The sequence below is a fragment of the Calypte anna genome, chromosome 19 (assembly GCF_003957555.1).
Source record: "Calypte anna isolate BGI_N300 chromosome 19, bCalAnn1_v1.p, whole genome shotgun sequence".
NCBI lineage: Eukaryota > Metazoa > Chordata > Aves > Apodiformes > Trochilidae > Calypte > Calypte anna.
Genome location: NC_044264.1, coordinates 4,176,184 through 4,188,618, shown reverse-complemented (window position 1 = coordinate 4,188,618; position 12,435 = coordinate 4,176,184). Strand labels below are relative to the sequence as shown.

The following is a 12,435-nucleotide window of genomic DNA, read 5'->3' as shown; positions in this document are numbered from 1 at the left end:
TTCTCCTTCACCCTTTCTGCCTGTGTTGATCACAACGTCATGCCCAGACACCACAACACAGTACCTTGTCCCCACTCACCCCCACATACACCGTGCTAAGAGCCCCACGGGCCCCAAAGTCCTTTGAAACCTTCACACTGGTTGGAAAGAGCACACGTGCAAAAACTCCGCGCGCATTCCTGGGTCCTCACGCCAGGGCAGGGTGACCTCCCTCCAGGCCAACCAATTGATACTGGGGGTTCCCCACCATCATATCCACAAATAAAATAAACGGCAACGCTCTGGGAAGCACCAGAGGTGTATCGTGCTCCAGAGCGACGCTGAAACACACCAGACATCCGTGTCCCAATGGAACTCCCTCTAACCTGGGCTGGTGGCTGCCCTGCTTTTGAGCCCCCAGCCACTCTGCATGCTGCTTCAGGCAAGAAGCAGAACACCACCACCAGTTTCTCGTTGACTCAGAGTCTAAGCATGTTCACCCTGTGTGTCTGTACCAGGATTTATCAGTGCCTCTCTATTCCTGACCTGATACCATGTTATGGGGCACTGGAATGCAGGCACTCCATGGGCAGATGGTCACTGTACAACTTAGGAGCCATAACAAGGTACTATTGCTTGGGAATCCCTGCTCCTAGAAGTGGAGACAGTGTATTCTATTTGTCATCTTAATAAAGCTAACATTTAGAAGACAACAATTACCATTTATTTCCAAACAGCTGGCCTAGTTCCACATCCACAGGCTGGGAGGTTTTAGTGCCAATCAGCCACACACCAGGGCCACAGAAGTTCCACCGGTGCCACTTGCAGAACCTTCTTGTAACAGTCTTCCTCAACTGCCACTGACTTCAAGGATCAAAAACCAGTTGTGTAAGAACAGAGCAGCTTCATAAGCCATCATTCCCACAGTATTGCATTACAGACACTTCTCCAAGGTGAAAAAAGCACAGAAAGCGTCCTCCAAAGCAGCAGAGTGCAGTCACAGGCTGCTCTAAGCTGACCTAAAGAGCTGACATCACTCGGATGCAGCCCACCTTTTGTTACCAGCTGTGCTTGTCCTAGCCCTGTCCCCTCTCTGTACTTGTACCAATATCTGTTCAGCTCTGTGATGGGCCAGTCCAGGGAACTAAACAAACAGAAAAGTTTTGTTGTTTTTTTTTTTCCCCCTTGCCTTCATTACTTTCCCCAAACTGTTCCAATTTATTCACTGGATGCTAGTGTAGGCACAACTCTCTACATGGAGTAGAGAACTACAGCAAAACCAGTTTAAATAAAACTTCATATTGGCATAAGCTTCTCTTAGATACTAGGGGAACACATCCTCCTGTCAGAGAAGTAAAGAGCGAGCACTTAATTGACAGTGAAATGGATGAATTTGTAAGATGCTCTGGCTGCTTGCTTCATGCCCTGCCCTTTGCACATATACATGCCTCTAAATGTTTAAAACCTTGATAACCAATGCACACACATTATTACCAGCAGCAGCCTCCAGGACAAGCCGAGGAATGATCCTAGAGGCTACAGAACTATCAGTTGTAGAGTCCCATGATCAGGAAATCAACAATATAAATTACCTAACTTGACACGTGTGGGTATGTATGTCACACTACATTTGCCAGCAGAAACGTGTGCCTTGTACTATTCTGCTGTTCAACATGATTGTGAACAACTGAAACTTTTTGGCAGGTGCCTCAGAAATGTGAGGTGGTGATGCCTGACTCTGCTTGCAAGCACAGAGAAGGGTGGGCGGGGGGAACCCCACTTGACACACTCATCACTGTGCCACTTACTGACCCAAATGAGCCCTCCCCTTACCTATCAATCTGTGATTCTGAGCCCAGCCCACACTAAACACTGATTGATTTTTCTACTCTAACAAGCACTGTGTCACATTTGTGTTGACTAACCATCAGTTCAGATAAGTGGTTTGCAATTAAGATACTTTGGTTTGGGGCCAGTGAAAGTATGGCCTGAAAAGCCCTTTTGAGAGTTCAGTGCAATGCTAGAGAGTTTAACCAGAGAAATTCACTGCCCAAAACAGAAAGCCAGGTATCAAGCTGACAGCTATTTTTAGAACTTTATAGCAGAATTTACCTTCCCAGTCTATCCAAAATAAAAAGATTTGTAACTACAAAATTTTTAATCAGAAAATAATAGCTTGCTTGTACAATGCTCAGAAAATATTTCTTTCCAGACACATGGACTCAACTTGCAGCAATAGTGAGTTCCTTCCACTCCCTATTTCCACTCATGTGGCAATGTGACCCTAGATGCTACCTGTTTTTGAGGGTAGACAATCAATATTTCAGAAAAAATGCTGCTCAGTGACAAACAGCCAACTTAACTGAAGCCTCTAGAAAAAAATCTAACAGTTACATGAGTGTGCTTTTGAGTTCCATGGACTTCAGCCTGGACATAGTTCACATTCTCATCCTACACAGAGCCACTTTGAGGAATTTTCCTCCCATTGCAAGCTGAGAAAGTGGTTTGGACAACAGCAGTTGCCAGGTAAATATATTCAAGGCTTAAAGTTGAAACAAGCTCTTCTATGACCCCACCTAGACATGGATTCCTCAGAGCAGAAACAGACACTTGACTACGGATCAGGTTCAGTTTAAGGAGAGAAAGATCAAGCACTCCTTTTCACTCTGCAAGTTTTTTTGCATACAGGAATTCACATCTCTTGCAACATTTCCTCTCCGCATGGTACCCTCATGATCAAGCTGCCAGCACAACACGGAAGTCCTCACTCCTAACTCTCTCCACCCGCCAGGCTCTCAGCACCAGACACCCCCTGCTCCAGCAGCTCTCACTGACACAGAAGAGGAAGGGTTCCAGGTGGTCACTGTCTACAGCAATCTCATCTTTAACTCTATTTTCTTTTGCTTGCCTTTCCTTTATAGCTATTTCTTGTATGAAAACACAATTAGCTCAAATCAGATTGGTTTATACTTGAGACAAATAGTGACAGAAAGCTTTACCCAAATATACAGATGGTCCATAACCATAAGCCTGTGTATTCTTTTATTATATCAGGCAAAAAGAAAAGATACTGTGCTTACATCTAGAAAATAGATATTTTAAAAATCCTTTTCAAAATGTAGTGTTTCATTTAATGAAGAAATGTCACAGGTACTTCTTTTTGTTTGCTGTTTTTGGAAAGGTGGAAATAAAATCAGTTCTTCATTATACATTACTGTGCTTTTCCAGGAATCACATTGCTCTGAACCTTCTCTTCCAAGTTGTGATATTTTTTTAATTACGTGGGATTTAGTAGCTCTGAAGGAAAACGAAGAAAACTGACCACAAAATGCAGAAATACAGATGTAAGATCTGAAACACCTTCAAAAGTTACGTTTTAACAGTCCAATGACTCTTCCCACACTGTCCCTTCACGTGCAAGTCAGGCACACATAGCTGCCCCACTTCATTCCCACATAAACAAGTGGATGGAGACCATATTATATTGAATTGTGGGGACTTGGTGTTTGATCAGTACATCAAAAAACTATCCAGTCAGGATACAAACCCTGGTTGTTATTATAATCTTACCACATGTAATGGGTGGAGAGGAAAGCCACCTGTAACATCTGTGAGAAAACAATGTGCTAAAAAAACCTAGCAGATAAACAGTCAAAAAAAAAAAAAAAGCCAGAAAATTGCTCACAGATGAACTTCAGTGCTCACATAAATAGGGCAAAATAAATATCTGTTTTGCTAAGTTCCAGTTCTGACAGAGAAAGAATTCCTGGCTTCCTGGTGCAAAGGTGGGGCTTTCCCTCCCAGTATGCAGAACAGGCAATTCTGTGCAGAATTCTGTACAAAAATCCTAAGAGTGAAAGGCAACCTGTTATTTAAAACAACAACTGTGGACAGAGAATGAGGCTTTCTGGTGCCCAACTTGGAGATTCACTAAAACTCTAAGAAACCAACACAAGTGATTTTGTGCAATCATCCTCCCTCTTCTCAAAATTGCATCACAACAGCCTTTGCTGAAGACCAAAACCCGAACTGCAGAAATACCACTTACAATGCAACATTGTGTGGTGTTGCAAACATGTATCAAGGGTGGGGTTTTTTTTGGTGTTTTGTTTTGTTTTAAAAAAATAAGTTGGTTATAGCATGCTGCCTTGTAATGTGTGGAACTGCATATTTTAGTTATTAAAGTTAACAAACAAGTCTGGCTGTTGAAAGTAATTTCCCTGAGTAAACAATGACTCAGTGTGGACTTTATAATGTAGAAGCTATTAGTTACTGTTAGCAAGCTTAAAAAACACAGCTCGCAACACTATACAAAGACGTACTTCAGAGTGGAAAATAGTTTTCCTCCTACTTCTGTGGTTACAGTTATACTGTTTCCGTGGAATTTAATTTTCTAAAAAGCTAAACAGATCACTATCTCCTTATTGTATAACTGGACATTGACTTAACTGGACCCTTCAGCCATGAACAATGAGCACAGTGAGAGAGCTGAGTTCACCCTCTTTTCTGTTCTCAGCTTGTCATTATAACTCTGAAATAGAGATTGCTCTTTCTTGGACAGGAATATCCCTTCTAGACCAGGCAGCAAGTGGTAATGAAGACAGATGTACAGACAACCATAAAATATTGAGGATATGATAATGAAGAAAAAATGCAATTTTAAGATCACCCAAACCCTCTGACAAAGACTGGTCTCCAGTTGAATTACAGCTCCTTCAATAATCCTTCTCTTCATTAGTAAAATGGCCAAATACACCTGGTGATTGTCAGCTGGCATAAGGCACCACAGATCACTCTAATTAATGAAATGCAACCTCAGCTGCTAACACTCAAAGGTTTCCCTGTAGCATTAAAACCACCACAAAGGCTGTTCTGCAGCTCCCAGTACACCCTGTCTCAAAGATTAGGACCACATCTTTGTATTACCTTTTGTAAGGATGAAATCTCTGGTCAGATAGAAGAATATTACAAGGAAACACAAACATCCATGGTAAACTTCTACCAGAAATGTGCCTCTAAAAGAAGTTACTGAAATTATAATTCAAAGAGGCAGTTTTTTAAAGCAGCTATAGCTTATAAGGTCCAATCTGCATCCAAATAGCAGGCTGAATGCCATCATAACTGTGTTTTTGTCCACGTGTATCTTTTTGCCTAGCAGAAATTTTTAGAAAGCTCTTTTACAGAGAAAGGAAAAAGCCAAAAAACCCCAGATATATGTTTGTGACGGAGGGGTCACGTTTTTTTGTCATTTATAGACTATCCATTTCCTGGCAAAAATCATAACACCTTTTGACATAATATTCTGTGCCACCAACAATGACACTGGCCAGCTGGTAACAAAACCTTCCAGTAACAGCAGGCTGCTATATCTTCCTGCTCCAGGACATTACTGCCTAGAAGGCAAACACTGTAGCACTCTAAAGGTACTGCCAAATGCTAAAAATTTATGTTCATTTATTATCATCCAAACTGAATTACAGGAAGGGTGGTGGCCAATATGTACCAAGGTCACTGTAGTGGTTAAAGGGCTGCAAGTGTCCCAGAGAAGAACAGCTAGCTGGTCATTCACATGTGACCAAGTGCTTTCCTAAAGAAAAAAGCTGCCAGGGAGTGTTACCCATGCAGGCACAAATGCCACAGGAGTTCTAAATGTTAACCTTTATTGCCTTCCAGTACAGTAATTTAATATAGGACAGGCTGCACTGAATATATATAATTAACAGAAAAGGTCCTGGCCCTGCTGTTCCTTATTGTATCCAAGAGTATTTAAATAATGCAGTGCAGGGATTTAAGGAATATCAGACCTTCCACCCCCACAGAACATGACTCAGTTGCAACAAATTACTTGAAATTTGTCTACTCCGACCCTTCTGTTGTAACACACTGTGAGCCTTTCACGTTTGCTTACACTGCTTTCCTACTGCTTTATTAATGCTTTCTGGGAAGAGCTAGGCACATACCCCACTAATGCATCAAGCAAAGTATGCAGAGGAGGGCACAAAACACATTGCAGGATATTTTCCATCAGAGAGATCATTTAATCCAGACAGAGGCACAGTAAAAGTGGCTCCCTCCAGGCAGAAAAACAACTGTTATAATCTCACAGAAAGACAACCCATGCAAACCTCATTCACTAGAAAAGATGACAGGTTAAATCTATGATTCCTATCAAAGTTAGGGATAACACTCCTAGTCCAAGCCAACCACATCATTCACAAATTGGTTGTAAAGCAGTAGACAGAGTAAAACCCCTGACAGAAGACAAAAACATGCTACAATTGCAATCACTTTATGCCAGTACTCTGCAGTCCTGCCACCAATGAAGCAATCCCCACCTACAATACAAAAGTTTTCCCAACAGCAACATTTTATCAACACACAAATACGCCTTTATATACAGCTCTTTAGCTCATATGAAATGACAAGTGAATTAGTTATGTTTGCATCACTAAGTTTTCTCCACCTCCTTTCTCTGCAGCACCAGTAACACATTGATTTTTCCCAAATTTAAATTTGTCCTACAGAACTGGGAGGCAAAGTACTCCATAGCCCAGAGATCCTTAACATATTGCATGATGGAACTATTCAAAACTGTCAGGTGAGAGCATTTGGCAGTGGGAGGGAGCAATGGACTGAAACACCCGGGAGCTACAGTTTACACATTGAGCTGTGTCTGTGGACAGCTGCTGCACTTTGTTTCTCCTGCATTTGGTGCAGACTGTCCATTTTGACAGTGGCAGAGGGATTTGTACAGTTCCTAGAAAGCAGGCAGTTCCCAGCACAATCAGGCTACATCCTATAAGCAACAACAACAACAAAAAAAACCACCCCAAAAACAAAAAACCAAAACCAAACCCCCAAACAAAACACTCTTCTGCCTGTATTGAATAATTCTGTCAGGATCTGTGTAATTTATCTTCTAGATATTACAAATTCTGAAGATGTATCATAAATCACAAGCTTCTTTGCTATGTTATGCAAAACAGAATAAAAATTGCACACTTTGGATCCTGAGTCACACAGAATCTCTCACTTCCCCCTGTAAAAAAATTGTCTACCTTTATATCATGATAAATTAGTATAGCATGTGTACAGCCTAGCACTCCATTGGTCTCTGCCATGCAGAACAGAGACTCATATTTACACAGGCCTAAAACATAGAATTCTATCCCATATCAAAACTGAAAATCCTGAAATGTTATGACAGTGGCTGCCATTCCAGGGCCTACCATAAAAATTAAGAACTCATCAGTTCTGTAACCTTAGGCAGTTTCTAAAAGAATTTTGAAAAGGTGCTGACAACTGGTAATTGTCTATTGCTCCAAAAGGAGATGAAAAGAAAATGCCTTTCTTCCCAGTTACTCTAAGATGTGGTTCTGCTTTCATGACTGGTCCCACCAAGCAAACAAATTTTCTCATTTGTCACTTGGCAAAACAAGGCAGCTGCCATCTACAAGTAGTTCCAGAGAAGCCTTCTACCTCAAGCAACTGTCATACAAAGGGTAAATACCAGAATAATCTTTGAATAGTATCTCAGAATATTTTTTCTTCTGTAATCCCCCCTAACATGAGGACACAGATGAAGCCAGCTTACTTGGAAAGCTCAAGTTACTAGAATGAGACGTTCATTCAGCACAGTCAGACTCCTTACATAAATCACTGTCACTTCGTTAACTCCAGGAAAAGGGAAAAACTGGCATAAGAAGTAGCACATAGATGGGAATGCTTGAAGCTTACTGGGGACAAAAACTGGTGGTTTAAGCTGGAGAAGTTATGCGGTTTGACAACATCACCTATAAGAGAAGAGGACTAAAGATACTGAGCTTTCTCCATGAAGTGCTTTCAGACACCTGTGCAAGCACCGGCAAACAAGGAAGATTTATACCAGCATACATGTGAGTGCTATCAACACAGCTCACCACTGAGCACACAACAGCCGAAGATATGGAACTACTCAGGTATGTACAGAAAGCCATTCTTCAGAAGACTAAGGCAGGACTTCATGACACGGCCACGTTTGGGCTGAGGAGCAGCCTTTTCTTCTGCCCCCACGCCCAGCCACACCCTTTACTCGCTCCGGCTCCCCATGCGAGCCCCGGCAGGATTCACCCGTCCGGGATAGGAGCCCGGCGGGCAGCTGACTGCCTTTAGGATACAACCGCGGAAGCGTTACCGGAGTGTATTTAGTAACGTTACGGAAAGGGAGGGAGGGACTCCCCCGGAGACATGCCAGGCAGCCGCCAGGATGCCGGCTGCTGTGAAAGCGTCATTTGTGTCTACCGTGGCAATTTCGGAGTTTCCGGGAAGGTCGCTGACTTGGAGGAACGGCCGAGCCGCGGCTTCCCGCCCTTCCCGGGGCACCGTCCGGTGCCGCTCCCGGCTCTCCGCCTTAGCCCCCCTTCGCAATCCCCCCCCCGAGCCGGCACGGTGCTCCGGGCAGCCCGCGGCCATGTGGCCGAGCCCCGGCGCCTTTCAGTGACCACGGGGGTGTCTGATGGCTGCCGCGGCCAACATCCCCCCCACCCCACCCCCGGTTCCCCCGGGGTCTGCGGCCGTCCCTGGCTCCGCCGCTCTCCTCCGCGCTCACCTGCGCTCCCCCGGGACTCGCGGCTCCGGGCCCTACGGCGGCTCCGGCAGCGCCTCCGCGCCCAGTGCCCGCGGGAGCCCGCGCCGCGCATGTCCGAGCGCCGGGCATGCGGAGTGCGGGCGGCGAGGCCGCGGCCCTGCCTCTGCCTCCGCCCTCACCTCACCTGCCCGCAGCCCGGAGGGGCCGGGAGGCAGCGGGCAGCGCTGGACCCCTCCGCCCGTCCCGGAGGAAGGCGCTACCCCCGCGGTGTTCAGGACCAGGGAGTCCTGCGGGTGAGCCGCTCCACCGGGTCGGGTGGCGGTTCTGTTGATTAGAATTACCAGCTGCACCTGTCTCCTCCAGGGGCACAGTGGATACACCTGGTATACTGGTGATAACTTGAGCACATCTTCCCTCCCAGCTGGCGCCTGTTTGTGGGAATCAAGCAATTTGGATCTTTCTGGGGAGGACCCAAGGTGAAACTGAACGCCAGAGTGAACCCCCAAAGGCAGAGTGAACTGGGGTAACCACTCTGCAGGAACATGCAGCTCGGTGCATCGCCCAGAGGGGTGAAATACAGGAGGCAGTGTATCCAGGATCCACAAGGAATCCTGTGTATGATTTAATTCTAACAAAACCTGAAGCATATGGAGCTGAAGCAGTAAAGCTCTGCATTTTCCATTCCTGCTGCAGTTTCAAGTATCCTCCATTAGAAGCTCAGTACACCAACGACTTTCCTCTGCCTGTTCCTACAGCACCAAGATTTAACACAGACTGCTGTTCTCTAAGTAGCAAATTACAGTTTTATAGACTGTTAATGACTGTTTAAAACTATTCAGAAAGCTGAGCTAATAGCTTTTCTCACTGTGGTGTCTCCTCCAGGATCCTGGAACATGCTATTTGGAATAAGGATTAAAGAACGGCTCTCTCTGGGAGACAATTCAATCCCACCAGTGTCCTCTACTGTCACTACAAATAAGTCAGTAACACTCCTGGATCATTTACTGGAAACCAAAGAATACCAAACTTGCCACTATCTCCTCTTCCGACAAGGCAGAGCTCTCGGGTTTTTCTGAAGTGAAACTACTCTACCTAATGATTGTGTTATCCACACAGTGAATGTCTTAGCTAATTTTCAGATCAAGTTGCAGATTACTTACTAGAAAGACAATGCTAGGAAACTGTAGCCACATGCACAGATGTGTGCTTCAGGACGTGATGGCTCTGCCCTGAGCAATCTGCTACCGGTGTTACATTCAACGGTTTATAAGTACCTATGGCAGAGCAGTTCCTTCTCTTTAGACTCAGAATTTTTATACAAACCCAGTTAGAAAATAGTATGAAGGAAAACCCACAGAATGACCATTCATTCCAAGTACTGAAAACTAAAATTATTCTTAGAAAAAGTGTTTTTCTTAACTGTTTATATCTACCATGTCAAGCCAGAAACAATCAGCTCATGAATTTTCCATTTGCTTACATACAAACCATGACCCCAGGTCAATAAAAGTCACAAGTTAACAGTACAGTCAGTTCCTCGATATTTATATGTTCCTCTACCACTGAATCTTCTATGTGTGAATCTTCCTATAACATTCAGGGCATTAGTCCAGTGACAACATAATCAATATTGAATAGGATCAAAATACTTTCTTCAAAGCTCTTTTGCTTCCTTTGTAGTTTGAAAGTGCTGCCAGAATTCAGATGGAATGATTACAGCCAGGCCAAACACCAACTGCAAGTCATGCCAACTTTGGCCCACTAAAATATTTCTATAGGAAATACACTTTAATAATTTTCTACACTCAGTTGCTTAAAATTAACATTCATTGCTACCAATTTCAAACTAATGAGACAAAATGTTCAAAGCACAGCTACAGTCACTCCAGTGACCCACCAGTCCTGCAGAGGCCTCTTGCTTTTGCACCAGCACTTCTCAATTCAGAACAAGGGTGCCCAATATTGTGTAGCCAATGTCACAAGAGGGGAAAAGAGAAGAATGAAAAGAGGGCTTACAGTCTTGTGTCCTCCATAGCGACTAATCACACGGATGATTTCTCCTGTAGGAATAAGTTCAATTTGCAATTCCATGTTTCCAAGATAAATCAGTAAATCTCTCTACTCTTTACAGATTGTTCCGTTCAAAGCACAGCAGTGGCTCAACTCTCTCAGCAGTCTAGGATAAGACCTTGGCTATCTGCAGTCTTTGGTTCAGAGCCCTGTTGTGAGAGGAAGAGATGAACCCGCTGTATTTATATTAACTGATGGTGTGAGTTGAGACAATTAAGTTCAAGGCTAGTTTCCACTAATTACAATGTGTCAGTACAGTTCCAAGAAGCCTAAATTTATGTTTGTGTTTATGGCTGCAAACTTTGTTCCATTTTAGTCCCAGTGGACTTAGAACTACAAGTTCAATCACTGCGGATGCAGCTTCATAGGTATTAGCACGACACCATCACAGGATAGACTTAATGAACCTACCAAGAGATTTTACATAGAAAAAGTTCTTCATCTTTGCCTCCAAGTTACTTGCTTTAGAAATACAGTAATAGAAAATACTGATTGCTCCCATGGTAACTACAGGAAGTTCTTCAAATCGCCGCAGAACTACATAATTATTAATTAATCTCCTTGCAAGGAGAACATGTCAGTTCCACTCTAATACAGGGAGGTGGGATGTACACACACATACCTGACTTTTCTTAAGTGGAGGTAACTGAAGTAGTTCCTGAGTAGCTCCATTTCCAAAGTAACTCAATGTGTACTCCACAGATTCATCAGGTGGTGAGTGCCACTGCCTTGGCTGAACAAATTAGCCACACAAAGAACAGCTTACTCTGCACTACTGTGTGCTACACAACTCTGAGCTTGCACCTGAAGAGAGACAAAAATATTTTTCTCTACTCTTTCAAGACTGATAGAAAAACTAGGATGTTGTCTGCCTAATGCATGATTAGAAAGTTAAATAACAATCATTCATGCAGTGATTAGTATCAGCAACTTTCTGTGATCTATCTTTCAGTCACTTTCAAATAGTGAATCCCCATATCCAGGGACAGAAAGGGCCATCAGAAATATTCTTGTTAGTAATGCAAAGTTCTCAAAAAAGGTATCATTTCCTCTCTCAAGGAAAACCTAATTCAAGCTTTGTTCAACTGGCCTTTCCATGGCAGTACATTAAGGCAAGTTCATCTGAGTGTCATTTAGTGTCCTGAAGCAGAGAAGGAAGTAGTGGTAGTAGAAACAATAGTCTTTATCAGGACATATTTTTAGGGTCTAACAAGCACGCAAGACATCTTAGAAATATTTCCTGTTTACACAGAGCTGTACTATCTGTATGCAATGATACACTGCACATCCTGAGAAATATAGAGACATAAGAAATATAGAAACATTATATAAGGCTATACTGGATAACATTCCTTGGTAGAAATACTTCCTACTCCAACACAAGGTCTCTAACAGCAGGGAATAACAAAAAGTTACCCTTAAATGGAAATGATCTGGTAGCAAATTTATATTAAAACATACAAAATTTTAAAAAACAAAGTAAAATGCAGGACTTTCATGAAGACAAAAAAGACAAATCATATTGTGAAAAACTCACTGTGAAAAAATGTATTTAGAAGAACCTGTTCTGAAAGTTAAGAAAGAGAACTAAGTGACTTTTTACAATGAAAATAATTAAAAACTCTTCAATGATGGAGGGGTGACAGAAAATCCACAACAGAAGTCCATTTAATACTGGATTAATTTCACTAGGAAAAATTAGATGAATCTGCTTGGTCCAAAAGAACTACACTTATCCTAGCCATTTTTTTTTGCAGTCCAAAGCCCTACTGCAAATATTATTATTGACATACTTCCATTCTAAAATAGTGCTGTATCTG

General features: G+C 43.0%; 1 protein-coding gene across 1 annotated transcript in view; it reads right to left on the bottom strand.

Annotated features, from left to right (window-relative positions):
- Nucleotides 1-8,638, bottom strand: part of MYO1C (myosin IC) — a 51,862-nt gene extending 43,224 nt beyond the window's left edge. The window contains exon 1 of the mRNA XM_030462314.1: nucleotides 8,567-8,638. The gene's annotated coding sequence lies outside the window, so the exon portion shown is untranslated. The remainder of the gene's footprint in view (nucleotides 1-8,566) is intronic.
- Between the last annotated feature and the right edge of the window lie 3,797 nt (nucleotides 8,639-12,435).